The 20,676-nt window shown below is 37.6% G+C and overlaps 1 protein-coding gene across 1 annotated transcript in view; it reads right to left on the bottom strand.

The window, feature by feature from the left end:
- Nucleotides 1–20,676, bottom strand: part of Khdrbs2 (KH RNA binding domain containing, signal transduction associated 2) — a 451,883-nt gene that overhangs the window by 354,839 nt on the left and 76,368 nt on the right. The gene's annotated exons all lie outside the window — the stretch shown is intronic.

The raw sequence follows: 20,676 nt of genomic DNA on the forward strand, positions 1-20,676 counted from the left end.
AGGGCTGTGAATAGGAGGTGGCTTCTTCATTTTTGGTGAGAGTATAAACTGGTACAACCACTACAAAAATCATTAGGAGAGTACTTTGAAAACTAAAAATAGAAAATGCATTTCAACCAGCTATTTCCTTTCTAAGACTCTTTCCAACACAGTTAAAGACATCATACCACACCATGCCTATGCGAATAGCAGCACAATCCCCAGCGGCTAAATCTCGGAGGGGCCTACATGTCCATCAACGCATTAAGAAATAAATTATGCTATCTATACACAACAGAGTACATGTTTGTCATAAAGAAGGACAAACGAGTCATTTGTAGGAAAATGGATGCAGCTGAAACCATAATTTAGGAGAAGTCAAACACAGAAGCATAAATATCATATGCTTTCTACTCTATGAGAAACTCAATATAAAAATAAACTGCAAGAGAAAGGTGGTTTTGGAATCCAGCATGGACAGTATGTCTAAAAGTATAGCTTGACTTAATACAATAGCCTTCTGTGTTTTGTGTGTTTTTCAGTCTGTTGATCTGCTTGTTAATCTGCATGTATGATAATTAACTTTAGAAGGACATATGAAATAAATGAATCCCGTGGTAGCAAAATAAAAGGTGGTTGGAAGGGAAGAGGAAAAAAGTGAAGTGAAACATGTTATGTGCATATATCAATTCCCCACAACATCAGACAGTTACAAATCATAAGTAGGAAGAGACACCACTCCATACTCACTGGGTGACTATGTAATCAGACAGTAGCAAATACTGAAATGATATAATTTAAAAATATCTTATTTTTGTTGCCTCACTACTCACTTTGGGAAATTACAGAAATCTTTCTCTGATGATATGCAGTTAAATACAAATGCTATAATAGTCCATTTTATTAGCCTTGAAAGATCTGGATGGCTTCCGGGGAACAGTAATCGCAGTGGCTATAATGTATGTTAGAATGTATTCAGCATAAGGTTTGTTCTATTTTGCATGTCCCATGATTGGACCAGTCACAGGCATGTATAAATTCTCCTTAAGCAGCCCTGATTAGGAGACCATGTACTTATCAAGCCTACAAAAACATGTCTAACGATCACACTGTGTAGAGATTCACAAGCTCTATAAGGTAAAAGTATCTCTAATTTACACATATAGCTTACAAGAGATCTCTTATACAACATATAATAAAAGCAGTCATGTGTAAGTAATAATTACATTTTACATCAGTCACAAAAATTGCGATTTTTGCTTAAAGAAATTTAAAATTCTACCACATAAGAATGTAATTGAGGGGCCAGGGGGATGGCTCAACAGAATAAGTGCTTCCCTGGCAAGCGCAAGGGCCTGAGTTCAATCCCCAGTTCTGCCAGGGGGGTGGGGGAGGGGGAGAATGTAATTGACATTGATTTGTTCTTTTCATGAATATATGAAGGGCCGAAGAAGTATCTGCTAAGCTTAAAATAACAAAGATTCAGATAAAAAGAAAGTTCTGTAGCGATCCACATGTAACAACACTAAATAAACATTCACACACCAGCCTCAGCCGATGAGACTTAAAACTCCATCTGTAAAGCACCGTGAAACATCTCAACTCAGAGAGCTGTGTACGCTTAACAACTTCAGGTTTGAGTTGTGTCTAACATGACGGCTATGTTTGATCTTGTTACTTTATTTCATTTCAGTGTTGATTTTATTAATTTTAATTTCATTTTGGTGCTGTCAACCTGTTGAACATTAGTTAAGAGCATTGGGGACAGCGAGCAGGGTACTCGGCTTGCTCTCTTCCCTGTCTGTGTTCTAACATCCTCAGTGCAAAATGACATTGCTAATTTTACATGGAACCCAAATTTCAAGTCCTTCTCAGTAATACTGAAAGATATTACAGATCTTTCCAATATTGCTCAATAAAAGAAAACAGACACAGAATATAAAAAAAAATCTCAAGCTGTATTTCTGCTTGCAAACGTCGCTGTTTAGGCAATAGATGCTTCCAACTATAGAATGCCTAAAGAGTACCGTTGATAAATTTAAAATTGCCATGCTAATGACTCATTATATGACATACTGTATTCAGATACTCTCTAATAATGATTTTAAGAATATTTATTAAGATATAAGTTACATATCAGAAAGTTCACCAATTACAAATATACAGCTTTTTAATATATTCAAAATGTAGAATAGCAATTGTCAAAAATCTAATTTTAGAAGAGTTTTACCAGAAAAGAACTCTATACATCTGTTTCTCATGCCATACCCAGAACCAAACTATAAATCTCATTTCTATCTCTATAAGTTTTCATCTATACGTTTTATATAAGTGAGGTCATACCTTTTGTGGTCTTTCATGAATTCTTTAACTTACCATTCCTCCCTTAGCAGACTGTTTTCGAGGACTATCAATGCTTTGGTACTTAATCTTTTTACTGGTGAGCAAAATTTCACTGCATGGACAAACCTGATTTTATGTATCCATTCAATGGCTTATGTACACTTGAGTCATGCTCATACTTTGCCTATGAATAATGCTGGTGTGAAAACTCAACAAAAAATGTTTGTGGGGTAAATGGTTTCATCTCTTAGGGATACACATGGGGTTATAACTGTTAGCTTATATGCCAACTCTTAAATTGAACATATTAAGGAACAGCCACCTATAATAAAGAGTTGGGTGTAGGTGGGACTTGTTGTAATCCCATCACAGAGGAGAGGCTGAGTCAGGAGTTGGAGACCAGCCTGAGTCAGGAGTTGGAGACCAGCCTGGGCTACATATTCAGTTCAAGGCCAGCCTGAACTACAAAGTGAGACTGCTTTGCCCCAAATATATGTGAATATATGTATTCACTTTTCTAAATCTTTGCCAATATCTGCTACTGTCTGATTATACAACCACTCTAGTATGAAATCATATAGTATGAAGTATATCTCTTTGTAGTTAGGATTTGTAATTGTTTGATCAATATTGATGCTGAAAATCTTTTCATGGGCATTTGCATGTGTTTCCCAAAGAAATTCCTAGAGAGATTAAAGTGTTATTTTTAATGGGATTGTCTTTATTTCATACGCTGACTACAACAACCTCCTCAGATATATGATTAAAATTATTTCATTCTTTGGGCTATATTTTTATTTTTTTGATGATTATCATCTACAGAACAAAAGTTTTCATTTGTGTTATAACTTTTTCTTTTTCATCATAGCTTGTGTTCTTGGCATTCTACTGAAAACAGCTGTTTGATTCAGATTTACTTCTGTTTTCTTACAAAAATCTTGTAGTTTCAACTCATGTTAGCATTTACTTTGAGTAAGTTTCTGTGTATGTCATGAGGGAGCGTTCCAACTTCAGTGTTGTACATGTGGTGATCCAGCTGATCAATGACAGTTGTTGAAAAAACTCTTCTTTCCCCACTGAATGACACTGACGCCCTTGCCAAGAATCATTTGCTGACAGGAATGGGCTTTTTTTTTTCCCCCGGAACCGGGGATTGAACTCAGGCCCTTGCACTTGCCAGGCAAGTGCTTGTTCTACTGAGTCATCTCCCCAGCCTCAGGAATGGGCTTCTTAATGGTATTTCTCTTTCTTTGGTTTATATTTCTACCTTTGTGCTAGTTCCTAACTGCCTTAATTGTTGTAGCTTTGAACAGCATATTTAAAAAATGTCACTTTGACTTTCACAAATTTTCAGAGTTTATTTTTTTCAGCTACAATATTTAAATGGCAATGGACTACCCATCTCTGACAAAACTAAACAAATAATGAAGTTGTCATTGTAATAGTATTAATAGTCCACTGCATGAACATGAAATTTCTTTCCATTTCTTGAGATCTTTTTAAATTTATCCCAACAACTGATTTTAGTTTTCAACATACTCTTGCAGTATTCTTATTGTATGTATTATTTTATTTTTACTATATACATTACTTAAAAATGGAATAGTTTTCTTAATTTTTGAGTATTCACACTTGAACAAAAATACAATAGTTTATACTCTGATGTACTCTTCTGTAAAGCTGATAGATCCTTTATTAATTCTGATGGCGCTCTGAATAGATGTCCTTGTACTGGCTACATACGAGATCTTATCAGCTACAAATCACTTTTTCTTTTCAATCAGGATGCACTTATTTCTTTCATTTAGTTGCACCACAGAAATAATGCAAGTTGACATCTTTCTCTTATTCCTGATCTAAATATGACTCACGGATACATCTCCTCTGGGGGACGGTGCTCCTTTCTAGTGCTGTGGCTTTCTGTTCTCTTATATTTTAATCATGACAGGCCATCAAATTTTGAAAGGCTTTCTCTGCAGGCATTGAGAAGCTTATAAGGTTTTTGGTCTTTAATTAGGATGGTGCATTACATTAAGTGACCTACGGACACTAACACAATTTGCATTTCTGAACTATAGCTAATTACTGGTGGATAATTTATTCTATCTGTGCTAGATTTGGATTTAGTTATTCTCAGAAGATAAGACTCATTCTTTGTTTAATTTTTAATATTTGGTAGAATTTGCCAGATTGAATCTGGAATTTCTTTGTAGGAAGTGTTACGATTACCAGTTTTATGTGTACTTTTCATAGCTTTAATTTTTCAGATTTCCTATTTCACTTTTAATAATCTTATGGTTGCAACAATTAGGCCTCTTTTGGTAAGTTATTTGTTGCTTATAGTATTCCTCCATCAACGTTTTAGAATTTTATGGTCAGTAGTGCTACCTCTATTTCTCCCCCTTGATTTCAACTGCTTTTTCTTGAGCAATCTAATTAGATGGTTGTCACTTTCAGTTTCTTAGGCCTATTCCCAGTCCTACATTTGTTTTTCGACATCCTACTTTATTTACACTAAATTTACATATTCTCATGATGAAATCTAAGTCTTAAATACTTTTAACGTGTACTCGTGTCTACACGAGTCCACTTAACTTCAGAACATAACAGTCATTATTACAAATTCTACTATGTTCTTTTACTTTTTTCTAGAATGTCATTAAGGTAGATATTATTATTCTATCCTTCTGGACCTGAAACACAGGTCTCTAAACAAGGTTTCAATATTTTTATTTATCAGATCTATGTCCTAGAACATTTTCTCAAAGTACTCCTTTAAGTAGGCTTAAACATAGCAATTCTGTTGCCTATCACCTCCCTGAATTTTATCTTTATAATCATTTCTCAAATCATTTAAAAAGTTACTTGGATTGTATATTTTAAATTATTTCAAATGAGCTAGAGAGAGAGAGAGAGAGAGAGAGAGAGAGAGAGAGAGAGAGAGAGCGCACGTCTGTGTTTTCCCAACATACCTGTGCAGAAACCTAACCCCTAAGGCCGTGTTGGGGAACCTCGGGCAAACGAATCACAGCAGACAAGCCCAGCCCCCTCTTGTGAGCCCAGGCCCCCCAGCATCGCCCCAGATGCCAAGCATCACATAACAGCGCCCATGGGGGAACTGTTGGCAGTTTGTGAAAAATAAGTCAGTTCTGGGTTGTAGTTTTGGCACTCATGCTGTAGAAGATCCGCCACCACTGCATCAAGCAGACAGTTTACAAAGCAGGACCTCTGGGAAGGAATAGAATCAGGAGGGCTCTGTGCTCATGAACATGGTGACCACCCTGTCCACGCTGTGCCAAGACAGCAAGAAGATGCCATCTAGGAAGCGAGGGAAGACTAAGCCCTCGCTGGGTCTCAGATAAACTGGCACCTTGATTGTGCCCTTCCTTGGCACTGAACGTATGACAAATACATTTCTGCTGTTTACATGCTACCCAGTTAGAGTTAATTCATGATAACAGCCTGAATAGACCACAACATCTTAGATACCCACAGTCTCCATTAAAGTTTATGCTTCTTGTAATGGCTTTAAAATCACAGGGTTGTATGTTTCTAGATGTTGGGGCTGGAAATCAGGCAGAGGTTCACAAAAGGGAAAGGGAGGCAAAGTATAAGGAGTAGACTGTGAATGTGTGCTAGATGAGTAGGTAACACTGGCGGTAAGGGAATGTGTGAAGTGTCCACGGAGCACACCCTAGAACGTCTGCTTGGGATCATACACCTAAAGAACTAGCGGATGCTCAGTTAAAGAATCTTGCTATCACTAAGTGAATAAAAAGAACTTTAACCAGATGTGGCTATAGGTTCACCGCTGTGTCTACAGGGCTTGCCATGGTGACCAGTGTAGCTAGAGAAGCTACTCAACACGATGCTAACAAAAATAGAGCAGATAGAAGATTCACTTGAAGGTTGTACAGAACCTGGAGAATCTGTTATTTGAATTTATCATAAGAGAACACCTTTTGTATCTTAAGCTGTCACATTTGACAAAATCTAATTTCCTAATAGTGTTCCAGGCCAAAATCCTAAATACGATCACACAGTTCTACTCTACCCTCTTAGCCTAGAGAGTCCCTGGCTCTGATTCAGTATTTTACCTAACCAGCCCTTGCCTTCTCCCTTGCTGCTTCTAGTCTAAGAAAGAAAGGGCATTCTGAGGCTCCTCAGAAGGAAGGTAACCCTGCCTGACCCATGAGTTACACGGGCCCCTCCATCCTTGGTGGATGCGATCCCTTGGAGAAAAATGGCCCATGTTGCATTTTTGCCCACAACACAGCAGGTGAGTAAGGCTTGACAGTCACTTTCACTTAGTGTCCTATGCTACAGGCCGGCAGCTGGCCACCTGGTCCTCTGTCACACTGAAATAAGAAAGGCACTGAGGAATGACCAAGAGAGGTGGTACGTCACAAGGCTACCTCACATGAGGGAGGCTGTGGGGTACTCTAGAAATGGTGCTTCTTCTGATTCAAAAGGAAAATGTGAAGAAATACACATCTAGCTTTCTAAGTACTCTCGCAATACCAGGGAGAAGGCATCGGAACACACATTTGAAAACACACGTTGACAATCATAATAGTATTTTTGTTATTTTCAGCAAAGTGACTTACTAAGTGCTACTAAGAACAACTTCATGATGCTTGCTTGCAAAACTGTCTATTTTTCAGTAATTTCGTAATTCAGTCTGATCATATAATACTTTAACATATTTCCTAAATGATATGTCCCAAATGTGACATATAAATGGTTGAAAAATTTACAAGTTCTGCTTTCAGAATCCTTTGACAACTATAAATAAGATATAATTAATGGATGACATTTAAAATGAGGGCAATATTGTGTGTGTGGTTTCTAATGTTATCAGTGTTCTTGTAAATTTATAAGAGGCACAAACCATTATTAGACAATTAAAACACATTTATATTTTTAAATATATAAATGTTTTATTTCCTTTATCAAGATATATAATTGAAAAATATGATCTCAACTGTAAGTTGCTAAGGAATATGATTATTTCCCCAAAATAAAGATGAAAGTGATTATTTGACTTCTGAATACAAAACATCTAAACTTACAATTTACTCTATAGCAGAGGAAGCAAGGAAAGGACTAGTTTTTACTTATTCATACCATAAAAACCATGACAGAAATTAAAAGCATAACTTACTAAATTCATTAAAGTGTACATTAAATGCAATAATTATTCCACAGAAATGATATTCTAAAGAAAGCTGCACCACAGAAAATACACTTAAGGTACTGTGCTTTCAACTTCTGTGGTTTTAAAAGGCTTTAAAGTGCTTTGATGCAAAATGGCAAATGACATATACCTTGAGCCAATCAATATTTTTTGCATTTGTTACTAAAAGGGAATATTCTGTGTGCCACTGTTATGAGACTTACTCTTGGAAAGGGAGCCAGTTATACTTTAATTTCTCAAACAAATCTTTACTAGAATGATGCCACCTTCACAGGTAAATTGCATTGCCAGGTGACCTGTAAAGAAAAGGCCATGTGGAAAGCCCACTCGATGATTAAAACAAGGGCCTTGAATCACAATCTAAACTTAAACAATTCACGATGATCCCAAAATATTTGTCCACTGTGCACAAAGGAGGTCTTCGGTTTCTCTATGTAAGGGAGACGTAATTCTTAATTTTTTAATTTAATATGCTACGTTTACTCTTTTAGGTAGAAAATGGTTTTTCAGTGAATTTATTACACAGTTACCCTTAGAATAGCTCATTATTCTTCTAAAATACAACAATTTATTTTTTAAAAGGTGGATTTATTAAAATTAATCATTAAAACAAAAGTTAGAAATACTGTAGGCTGCTATAATATATCTAACTCGACTGTTAGCTAAGAATTCAATATTAGCAGTCATAAAAAATCTTTAAAAATTTGGTTTTTACATTTGCTATGACGGAAAATTCTAGGATAATACATAATGTTTCCTAGTTTTAAGAACAGTGGTATACACGATTTGAGGATGTTAATGGTACTGATTTTAGTTCTTGGGAATTTCAAACAAAATTAAAAACAGATATTTACTTGACAAAGTGAAAATCTGATACACCTGGTTTCCAATATTTGTTACCTTTCATTATATGTTATAGAGATCAGTAAACACAGATCAGTGTTAGAAAGAGAACGTATAATTCAACCTGAAAGATGCTAGTTGGATTTGTAAATACCTTTCCAAAGAAATGAGTATGGATGGATGTGAAAGGACGCAGGTACCTCACGCTTTCTGAGAGGGTAGCACCTTTGACTGAGCTTTCTTGTGGTCAAATCTAAACAAAAGATGATGAAATATCACATTCACAACATTAATCATGGAACTTACATATTTATAAAAAAATAAAACTTTGAAATTACTTGTAAAATACATTAATACTTGTCAAACACATTTCTAATGGTTCTACAGAGAGGTTCTCAACTAAGTGGAATGATGCATTTCAAGTGAGATCCTGTACCAAATACATAAAAAAAAACCTTTTGAAAACATGTTTGACAAGACAACATTCTTTAAGGAAAACCAACTAAAAATATAAATACTTATTAAGTGTTTGTGATGTTCTAAGAACTGTACTAAATATTCCTGTTTATTGTCTAACTTAATTCTTAAGGCAAATCTAAGAGGGGGATACTATTTCTGTTGAAATGAAGGTGTTAATAATGTGCACCAAGTGTCGATGGGACAGTGAAGAGTACCTCAAAGAGAGTTACTCTGTTAGGCCTGAGGATTTTGGGAAAAAATATGTCCCTATACTTACATGGATTAGGTGGATTAATATATAGATTTTATACATTCTGTAGCATTCAAAGTAAAATTCATTTCTATTTATAACCATTCTAACTACCATGATAATTTTTTGATTTGTATTTTTGTGACAGTAAGAGGAACTGAGCATTTGTCATACATTTGCTGGCCATTTGTGTATATCCTTTTGAAAAGTATGGGTTCTGTGGCCCACTTTTCAATTGGTTTGTCTTTGGTCTTCAGCTGATTCTTTGAAAGAATAAGCAGAATAAACAAATATCTCCCCAATCTTATCAAAACAAGGAAAAAGACACAAATCAATGTAAAGTGTGCAATCACAATGGACACTCTTGAAATCCAGATTTCTAGTAAGTACTTTGAGAACCTATACACTAATAAATTAGTAAATTCAGAAGAAACGATAGATTCCTAGATATATATGAATTAACAAAACTGAATCAAGTAGATTAAAAAAAAGAACAGCCTAATTACAGGCAATGGAATTGAAGCAGTAAAAAAAAAAGATACAGCAACTAAGAAAAGTCGAGGTACTGACGGATTCAGTGACAAATATCACAAGAACTTTAAAGAAGACCCAACATTAATACTCAGACTCTACAATGACACTGACAGGGAACTAGGACTCCCAAAGTCACTCTTGAAAGCCAGCACCTCCCTGATTCTAAAACCCAAAAAGGACACAACCAAAAAAGAGGTTTATAAGCTCAACATCTGCAAATCAATATATGCAATATACTGTATAAACAGGAAGACAAAAAAAATCACATGATCATCTCAATTGACAGAGTAAAAAAATCATACTTGATTCAGCTATTCCTCTGCTAGATACCTTCCCAGAAGAGTGACAACATCATATGACAGTGACACCTGCACACTCATGGTCACAACAGCGTAACTCACAATAGCTAACTTTTAGAAACAAGCTGAATGTCCATGAAAAGATGAACGGATAAAGAAAATACGTTATTTGGGCCAGGGAGATGGCTCAGTGGAATAAGCGCTTCCCTGGCAAGTGCAAGGACCTGAGTTCAATTCCTGGTTCCGTCAAAAAAACAAAACAAAACAAAACAAAACAAAACAAAACAAAACACACGTTATTTACACATGATGGAATACTGCTCTGCCATAAAGAAGAGAAACTTGAATCATTTCTAGCACAATGGATGTCTTGAGACAATAATGTTGGGGGAGCCTGGCTAGAAGTGAATGATTAAGCTGAATGATTAAACTGTGGGACAAAAGTGCACACATAATTAAATTGCGAGGCAAACAGCACACAGGCTCCGTAAGAATAAATAATTAGAATGTGGAACAAAAACCACATAGACCCTATGCCCCTCCTAAAAAGATAAAGTAAAATTTAAAAAGCACCCAGGTCCTGAGTTTCATCCCCAGTACCAAAAAAAAAAAAAAAAAAAGACACATAGATCCTCCATGAGGACTCAATGGTTAAATTGTAGGATGAAGCTGAAACAAACAGGCAGTGTGGGAATCAAATGATTAAGCAAGAGGAAGCTGAGACTAGAAAAGCCGTTTTGTCAGGGCCATTGTGCCTACCCTGTCCCGAAGCAAAACTGCTTAGCTTCGAGACAGCTCCTGGCTGGAACTGCTGTTCCCTTGCTTTTTCCTCTTATACTTGTATATGAAATAAAAGCCAGACAGCGCTTGGCTTTGTGGCTGTTTCTTCTCCCAGAGGACCCCTGAAGGCTTGGCACTCTCAGTGTACACCATTCCTCTGGGCCTCTCAGTGACAGAAGCAAGTCATCCGAGTAATGTTTTCATTCTCCACGCTGCCTGTGGCTGTCAGGCACGGCAAAAGGATGCAAGCAAAATGAATGCTAGATGAACTATCGCATGGCTTGATCTATCTTCTAGGAGAAACCCAAACTATAAGCCAAGACCAGAACTCAAGATATCAAATGGGAAGCAAGAAGACAGATAGATCTTTTGCATGTAGGAAACCGAGAGATGGTGAAGGGGTGGAGGTTGGGGAGTGATAAAAAGAATGAAGATGTGTTATGTACAAATAGCAACTCCCCACGGGAAGTCATTATGCACTACAAATCAGTACTGAGAAAAAATGACACATAAAAATCATCAGTTGCCTTACAGCACTGACAGAGTCTGAGGTAGGACTGTAAATTTGAGTCCTACCTGCCAACTCTGAGACCCTGGAAATAAACAAACAAACAAACAAACAAACAAACAAACAAATAAACAGACTAGTGGTGTAGCTCAGTGACATATTGACCTTGGACCTGAACCCTATCCTGGACAAAAACAATTAGGTGGCTGTGTAGCATAGAACAGTTCTTCAGTTCTCTGCTGTGTCTGTCCCATTGATCTATGTGTCTTTTTTTTTTTGTACTGGGGATGAAACTCAGGACCTTGTGCATTGCCAGCATGTGCATATGCCACTGGGCTATCTCCTGGGCCCAATGTATCTGTTTTAATGCTGGGTTCATGCAGTTTTAACTACTGTAACTTTGTAGCATGTTTTGAACTCAGGTATTGTGAGGCCTCCAGTACTGTTTATTTGTTTACCTTTGGGATTGATCTAGTTATTTTGGATCTTTTGTGGTTCCACATAAATTTTAGGATTGTTTTATTTCTGTGAAGACAATAAATAATATTTAACAAGAATTGCAACAAATCTCTAAGTTACTTGGTGTAATATTAATACTTTAACAACACTGATTATTCCAGTCCATGAACATGGTACTGCTTTACATTTCTTTTGTCGTCTGTAATTTCTTTCATCAGTGTTTTTTCTTTGTTTTTGTATTTGTTTTTGAGACAGGATCTTGCTATGCAGCTTGGGCTGGCCTTGTACTCACTCCCTTCAGCCCCCCTTTTCATGATTTATGTACTTGATACAGCATCTCACTATGCAGCTCAGACTTGTAGTGATCCTCCTGTTTTAAGTCTCCCCAGGGCTGGGATTACAGGCGTGTGCCACCATGGCCGGTTCCCAGGCCACATGGTGAGTGCCCAGGCATGCAGGCCAGGGATCCAGTTCGGGACCTTGTGTTTCCAGGTAGGTGCGTATGCCTCTGAGCTATCTGCCAGGTCCCTCATCAGTGTGTTATAATTTGTATCATAAAGACTTTTACTTCTTTGATAAAGTTTACCTCTGAATAGTGGTAGAGATGCTGAGAAAAAGGAGATACACTGTTGATGAGAAAGCAAATTAGTAGTCATTACAGAAAATATTACAGATGCTCCTTAAAAATTACAATTAGCATTTGATACATATGTTCTACTACTGGGTATATTCCAAAATAAATTAAGTCACTATTTTTGTTTTTATTTTTTTAGTACCAGATCTACAGGGTTTATAGGGTCTCACTATGTAGATCCAACTCGTAGTGATCATCCTGTTTTCAGCCTCCCAAGCGCTGGGTTTACAGGTGTACACCACCATTCCCAATCTCAATCAACATCTCTGCGGGCCCCAGGCATGGGGCCAGCACAGCAAGCTGGGGCTCAAACCCCAGTCCCTGTATCTGCCTAAGCAGGTGGTTTAATCCGCTGAGCTATCTGGCCAGCCCTCTGAGTCACTATACTCGGGCACTATTTACAGTAGCAAAAATACAAAACAAACATGATACATTAACATAATGTGATTCCACTCAGCCACGTTAAGCACGAATCTTATCATCTGCTACCACATGGATGAGACCAGAGGGCACTGTGGTAGGTACCACAAAGCAGACACAGACAACTAGCATGTGGTTTCATTCATTTGTGGAGCTCAAGAAGTCAACTTTATACATGAACAAAAGTGAACAGTGGTCACTGGAGACGGGTGAGGTACGGAGAAAGAGGGACAGACAGAAGCTCAGTAAGGGTAAAAAAACAAGGGAGTAGTCGCGCCTCTTTGTTTCCTTCTCTTTTAACATAATAGTGTGTTGATTAAAACGACACTTAAAAAGGACTAATAGCTGAAGAAACCAAAATGCTACTGCCCTGCTTTGATTACTATATACTGCCTACATGTATTCAATTACTACAACAAGCTCCATAAAGAAGTATAACATTACGTCTGGATAAAAAATACTGTTTTTATCAGCCACTTATGTGATAAGCAACAATGTGAATGCTTGTGATCATATGCTTTGACAACAAACTGTAATAATGTTATTATGTACGACCATTCAGGAAAATTTCTGGGTCCCATGACCTTGGTTTCATACACTGCTATGCAACTCCAATCTAGTCTAGGGAAATCAGCAGGACCTAACTTTTTTCACTTTGTCCCCTTAGACTTCCCACTGCACTTGGATAGAGTTAAGAAAGCAAGTCTTTGGAGAGTATGGAAGAAAAACTGGAGTGCTTATTTTCCTGGTCCCTCAGTTTGGCTATTTACATTCTTTTTTTGGACTACACAGCTCCTTCCTTGGAAGTTACTTATAAACCAAGCCTAGGAAAAGTAAGGTAGCACACAACTACTGTCCCTGGGGCTCAGCATCCTCATTAGCTTCCATTAACACTGTCCAAAGATCTTTAATAAACTGTCACCAATCACCAACCTTTGGGTATGCTTTGTTTTGTTTGGAACTCTCACTGCATATCCATGAAAAACAAATGCAGTGTTTATTCATTCCTTAAAAGTAAGACACGTGAACAAGACTTCCTGCATAGTTACAGAAGTTGTTGAGAAAGGCAGTTGAATAACCACAAAAGAAAACATTAAATGTAGAGTTCTCTGGGTTTAAATGAGATCACATGTGTTTAAAAAGGTATAAATGTTTGAATTTTAGATCTCCAAAATTCATGTTGAAATGTAGTCCCCAGTGCAACAGTATTAAAGGCAGTGTCTTCTCTGAAGTAATTAAGCCATGAGTCCTTGGGACTGGGACCAACGCCTTTACAAAAGAGGTCAGAGAACTGTCTGATCCTTCCTGCTCTCTCTACTTCCTGGCAACAAGGAAGGAGCAATGTGGGAAGTTCAGATCCTCCCCACACACTAACTCTGCCATCACTGTGACCTTGGACTACCCAGAATATGCAACTGTGGGAAATAAAATTATATTTACAAATTACCCAGACTTTAGCATTTTGTTATAGAATCCTGAAAGCACTGAGTCCAAAAACTTCAATTAAAATATAAATCTTCATCCTTGAAAGATTCAGAAGTGTTTTCCTAATATTATCCATTGGTTCAGAATATTTATTTTATATTAAAAGTGTGTCTGAACAGTACACAGATATTAGTAAGCGTAGGTTATCAAACAGAAATTTTGAAGAACAATAATTGGCTTAGATTACTAAGAAGCAGGTAAGTTGGAACTGAGTAAGACAGAAGGACACAAGTACTGGTCAAAGCACATCAATGAGGAGAAAGCCTTCGAAAGCAGCTAACTATATTGAATGGTGACATGTTTCCGGGGAAATTGAAGCTAGAACATACATACAAATACCTTCAATGAAATAGGGTAAAACTAAAGAATAAGAATGTTCCTTTGTTTCTTCATTTATTTTTCTTATTGCTGATGCTATTCAATTTTTATTGTTAAAGTTTATTTGTTAAAACGTTCTTATACTCTGTAAGAAAATAAAAGTGAATATATTGAAACTTAGCTTTCTCCTCTCATCTTTGATTATTCAGATTCAAGTATTTAGTATGAGGATACTGTCAAAAATAAACAGAATAGTGTTTACTGGAAATAATTCAAGAAATTGACTGTGAATTACAATAATTCAAATGCCACAGGGTGTTCATCTCAGAATACATAATGAAGAAAACAGTTGCTACCAATGGAATTGATTGTTCATCATTAAAATAAGTACTTTGATAAAAGACCAAGCCAAAATTGAACCCACATCTTAAAAGGGAATTGGACTTTAGGACCAGGACTGTATTCTTTCTCAATCAATATATTCTACAAATATATATATATATATATATATATATATAATCATTAAAGATTATTAAAGCCTATCTTTAGATAAGAACCAAAAATCTTATTTTGCAGAAAGGAAAATTTATTGTATATGTGTGTGTGTGTGTGTGTGTGTGTGTTAACAACTCAATTCTACTGGATATCATACAAAATTCTTACATATCTTTTAGACACAATTCTCACACTGTGGTCCTCACTTAATGAGTTTTTTAAATGGACACTTGGTGGAAGAACCTATTTTTTTATATGATGCCTAACAATGAAATTGAGAGTTAAGAACCCTGGAGCTGTGTTTCCTTCCATGTCCAGGAATATGTTACTTAAAAAGAGTTGAAAAGAGAGTGAAGAGAATGAAAAAGAGAATGAAGTTGAAACTCAGAAAACAAAAGGAATTAGGGATCTGCAGTCAGTGAAGTCCTATGCACTAGCTGTTCCTGTCTTCAGCTACATACTGTATGTCCTAGAACTTGAATGCTAAACCCTTCATTCAAGTATGTAAGACAGCATCAGAATCCACCTATTAATTTTTGTCATGATAAAGCCAACCAAAGTTGAATTTTTGTTCTACTCAGTCAAAAAAATTCGGGGCCGGGGAGATGGCTCAGTGGAATAAGCACTTCCCTGGCAAGCACAAGGGCCTGAATTTAATCCCTGGTTCCAGAAAAAAAAAAGTCAAAAGAATTCAGACAAATGCAAATTTAATAATAAATTATTTACTATACTCATATTATATATGCTCATGACAAGCTGTCACCAACATATTTCATCATATTAGGTGCTGCCTAAATTTATTATTGTCCTATTGGAAGCAATCAGGGAAATAATAATGGATATCACAAGAAAAATGTAGAAGTCTTATCATAGACAAACACCAAGGTAAACTGAATAATCTGTAACTTTCGTATGTAATAGAATGATAAAAACCAAATGCTTTGTTATTCTCTCTTGCATTCATCCAATGTGAGACTCTCAGGTATGAGATCTTACACAACCCAGGGCACTGGGGACACAAAGCCTTCCTGTTTCCCTTGGTACACCTCTGCAGGAGCTACTGAGGAAGGACTGAGCACCACGGGGCACCAGAAAAGGGGAGCAATGATTAATTGGCTGCCCTGCTCAACTTCCCATTCTGTGCTTTACATTCTGAAGAATAAGAGCTGCACATAACAGCCAAAGAGATTTTTTTCCATAATTTTATTGAGAAACAAATAGCAATGAGACAGTTTCAACCCAAATTGGTAGGACAGTTTCAATAATTAACACATTGCATACTCTCTTCCTATTGGTTAATTGCTGTACAAGATGTGGACATGATATCCTATCGACAAACACCATTAGAACAAATCCCTCTATTCATTAAGAGAATGTAACTATATATCTATCCTAACCACTTTGAATACACAGATACAAAATGGACATTCATCTGTATGCCCTTTTTTTTTGTTAAGTTCCGTTATTTGAATATTATAGGTGTGTTAACTCAACAAAATCATCTAAAAGAGTTCAGTAGTCCATAACAGTATTGGGTCTCCCACTTGAAAAAATGGAATAAGGATTTTTTTTTTTTTTTTTGCTCCACATGCCTTCAGGGAGAGATTTTTGAAGGTTGACCATTACCTACTGGTTTTGGGAAATTTGGAAGTCAGGTCCACCAAAACGACTGACAAACATTTGCCCTACTGCTGAGTGGAATAAAGATGCACACCCACCAGGGTGTCAGTGGGAGCAAAAGTATCAGCACGCCTCTGCACACCCAGAACTCTTTCGATATCAACATTTGCCCCAGAAGAACAACAGCCAGGAAAATACACAGATCTGAACAAATGCAGAGTCCGACTCTGGAAGTGAGACAGATGTTCTGTGGGTTCTCTGAAGCACGATTAAAACAACAGTAGAAACACTATTTGCGTGAAGCTGTCTCTAAAATCATCACAAATATTCTGAACTAACAACAGAGACTAAAGGAAAGTGCATGAAATTATTCATGTTGCATCATTAAAGATGAAAAATGTGTTTTCTGTAAATAGTCTTAATGAAGCATTGTGTGGATAGATAATTACGGCTTCTCACATTTCTCAAAATATGCTTCAGCGGTGAAAAGCACTCCTATTAAGTAGTTCATTAAGTTTATTTCACCCATTACAGAAACAAGATTCTCATGACAAATTAAATTATGACTATTTTCCTTTTCCTTTCAGAAAGAAAAGTGATTTACTAGATTCTCAAATCTGATGATACATGTAAATGAAGACAAGTTACCTTAAAATCATTACATCGAACATAATAGATGTATTCAGGTAGAACTCAAATATCAAAAAAATAAGATGGCAGGGCTGGCAAGATGGCTCAGCGGACTAAGCACCTGCTTAGGCAAGTGCAGGGACCGAGTTCGATCCCCAGTACCACATGCTGCACCGGCCCCGCCCCTGGGTGCGCTGAGCTGGACTGAGTCTGGGTGGGCTGGTGCATGCCTATAATCCCAGTGCTGGGGAGCCCCAAAACAGGAGGATCATGAGCCTGAGCTGTGTAGTGAGACCCTGTACCAAATACATAAAAAAGTAATAAAATAGGATGAAATTATTTGTATATTACTAAAGTTTACAGAAATTAAAAACTACATATTATTAAAATTTTCAGTTTCCTTAGTACATGTTAATTCTAATCATGTCTGAGATTTTAAAGAAATACAAAATAGGCATATCATTTATATGAGACATAAGTTAGTGAGAGTTACTAGATAGAAATATATCAGCTAGAAAGCTTGAAGTTTTCAGGTAAAGCAAAGGACCGTATGCATTTAAAAAGAGCCACTGACGCAGTGGGCAAGCCAGGAAGCAGCTAGCCAGTGAGACTGTAAAAAGCACAGGGAAATCAGCAAAATGTGGGGGTGTGAATAAGCAGCAGCAAAGAAATATCATCAAAGAGAACTGAAAAGGACTGGGGAAGACTAGTGCTAAAGAAAGCAAGTTGACTCTCAAAACGCCAATGACCAAAAATGCAAGTGGAAGTTGGCATTAGCACCCTTGCCAGGTGACGAAGAGTGAGGCCCCAGGTAGGGGAATAATATAACTAAGGCGGGGCAAGCTGAGTTGAGCAGCCGAACACCAGAAGCTTCTCCCGGCAGACCAGCCCGCAGGCGCAGGCACCCCTGCAAGTCCTACACGGCAGGGTTTCCAGTTTCTCAACCCTGACGCTGGATCAGCTGCAGGGCACGGCGCCACACAAGGAAAATGTACCAAGAATACACCAAAATTAGAGGACAACGAGGACGAGAAAAACAAGGGACAACAGCCAGCACATCACAAAAGGCAAGTGCCCTACTGCCTAACTCCAAGACAGAAGTAACAAGAGGAGATGACACCAATTTAGAAGAAGGGTCTCAACCACACCTGCTGCTCGAGGCTTGGAGAATCTGACTTCGTGCACAAATGCTCAGTAGAGGACAGCAAAATCGGAGCTTGCTTTCATGGCACAGAGGAGAACCCAGATCTGTGCAATGCTTCCACAAGTCCCAGAACGCAGCGGGCAGGCCAATCCCCCACGCAGGGCAAATTCATACGCTACTGTTTAAGTTATGCCAAGACACATTAGGAAAGATAGATAAACATGAAGGTAAATGAGCATTAGAAAATTTGTTAAATGATATTTTTAAAGTAAAGAATTAGAAATAAGGGATAATCATATAATGAACCTAGACTAATTCTGTAAGATATAAAAACAATGAAAATAGAATGTAAAAATTGAAACAATGCAAAGGTCAAAAAATGAAAGTTGGGGCAGGGAGATAGCTCAGTAGAATCAGTGCTTTCCTGGCAAGCGCAAGGGCCTGAGTTCAATCCCCAGTTCCACAAAAAAAAAAAAAAAAAAAAAAAAAAAAAAAAAGAAAAAGAAAAGAAAAAAAGAAAGTTGTAATCCCAGCACTCAGGAGGTTGAGACAGGAGGATTGCTGAGAGTTTCAAACCGGCCTGGAGGCCACAAAAGTGAGCACAAGCCCAGCCCGAACTGCATAGTGAGACCCTGACTCAAAAAACAAACAAACAAAAAAAAAGTTGAGCTTAAGTAAAATGATGTCTGTTGACACGTGTTTAAAAACAAGGACACAAATACATTATAACACTACTGAAGAACACTGAAGCAGTAGAATAAAACTAAATACTATCAGCTAAGAATTTTTTATAGAAATCAAAAAATGTAACTGATGTTACTAACACATGGAATTTACATGCCATTGATCTGAAAAACAAAAAATCACCCCAAAGAGCCAGTAAAATAGCTCAGTGGACTAAGCACCTGCTTTGGCAAGCTCAGGGACCAGAGTTCGATCCCCAGTGCTGGCCCCATCCCCTGCTGAGCCAGTGAGAGAGTGTGGGTGTGGTGGGGTGGGCACATCTCAAATCCTAGCACTGGGGAGGCCGAGACAGTAGGATCACTACAAGTCCAAGTTGCATAGTGAGACCTTATACCAAATACATTTTAAAAAGTTTTTTTTCAAAAATTAAAAATATGCCAAATAAATTTAAACAAACGAACACACATGCACATTTTGGACATCTTAAAAATAACTTATAAAGAAAACAAAATGTGGTCATCCTCAGGCCTTTTAACAGAAGCATCTAAAACTAAAAACACATTTTAACTACTGAAGGAAAGAAAGCACAACCCAAAGAACTTTGCATCCAGCAAAATTTGGATCATAAAACCCACACTCAAGATGTTAACACGTAAGAACCCAGAAACTAGTGTTCCTAAAGAGTATTTTCTAAAGAATCCTATGGGGAATAGGTTTTGGCTGTGGACTTCGTGAGTCACTGCAGAAAGGACCAGTAATATAACTGTCCCTGTCTGAGTAAAGGCACACAGTACGCTGGATAATTTCATGTCTGCCAATGAAAGATGGGGTCACTATTTTTAAAGAGAAGACAGAGAGGACATATGATTCCCACCTGTGTTCCTTCCTCTCTCCCTCCTGCTTACACTAATCGAATGTCAGTAGTTTCGAGACTATTCTGCACATAATCTGTGACCAATCGTGCAAGTGTGGAATACCCTCGTTTTCTATTGCTGCACTGCACATTGCCACAAATGTTCTGTGGCTTGAAAAAGAGCAGTGTACTAGGCCAGGTTTTCTACAAGACAGAAATCCAGGCTTGCCTTAACCTGCTGTTTTATAGCCTCACACAGCTGCACTTGAGAGGTGGTCCAGGACTGGGCTTTGATTTTGAAGGACAGACTCTGGGAGAGCCCTTTGCTGACTGACAAGGCCATTGGCAGTCCTCAGTCCTTTATAACTGTAAATCCAGTAGCTTGTGGGTTTCTTTTCTTTAGGAGGGGGCTGGATGTTGGCCAGAGACCATCTCAGCTTCTAGAAGCCACCAGAACTTTCTAGAAATCACATGGAATCCTGGCTGGCAAGGCAGGTGTCTCCTTCCTCCCTCTGCGCTCCACGTGTGTCCCTCCAGAAGCTGTGTACTTGGTCGAAGAGGACAACGACCCCTGATAGAGCAGGACCGTTTCTCCATCAAGGGGATTCGAGCAGCTGCATTCCCCTGCTGAACTTCCAAACAAGCTCTCAGAGGAATCCTAAGAAGATGAAGAATAGAATATAGAGCCATGTGGGTCACATTAGAGTCTGTCTACCATATGGGACATTCTTAGGGGAAAAAA

The sequence above is a fragment of the Octodon degus genome, unplaced genomic scaffold, assembly GCF_000260255.1.
Source record: "Octodon degus isolate 3935 unplaced genomic scaffold, OctDeg1.0 scaffold00001, whole genome shotgun sequence".
NCBI classification, from domain to species: domain Eukaryota; kingdom Metazoa; phylum Chordata; class Mammalia; order Rodentia; family Octodontidae; genus Octodon; species Octodon degus.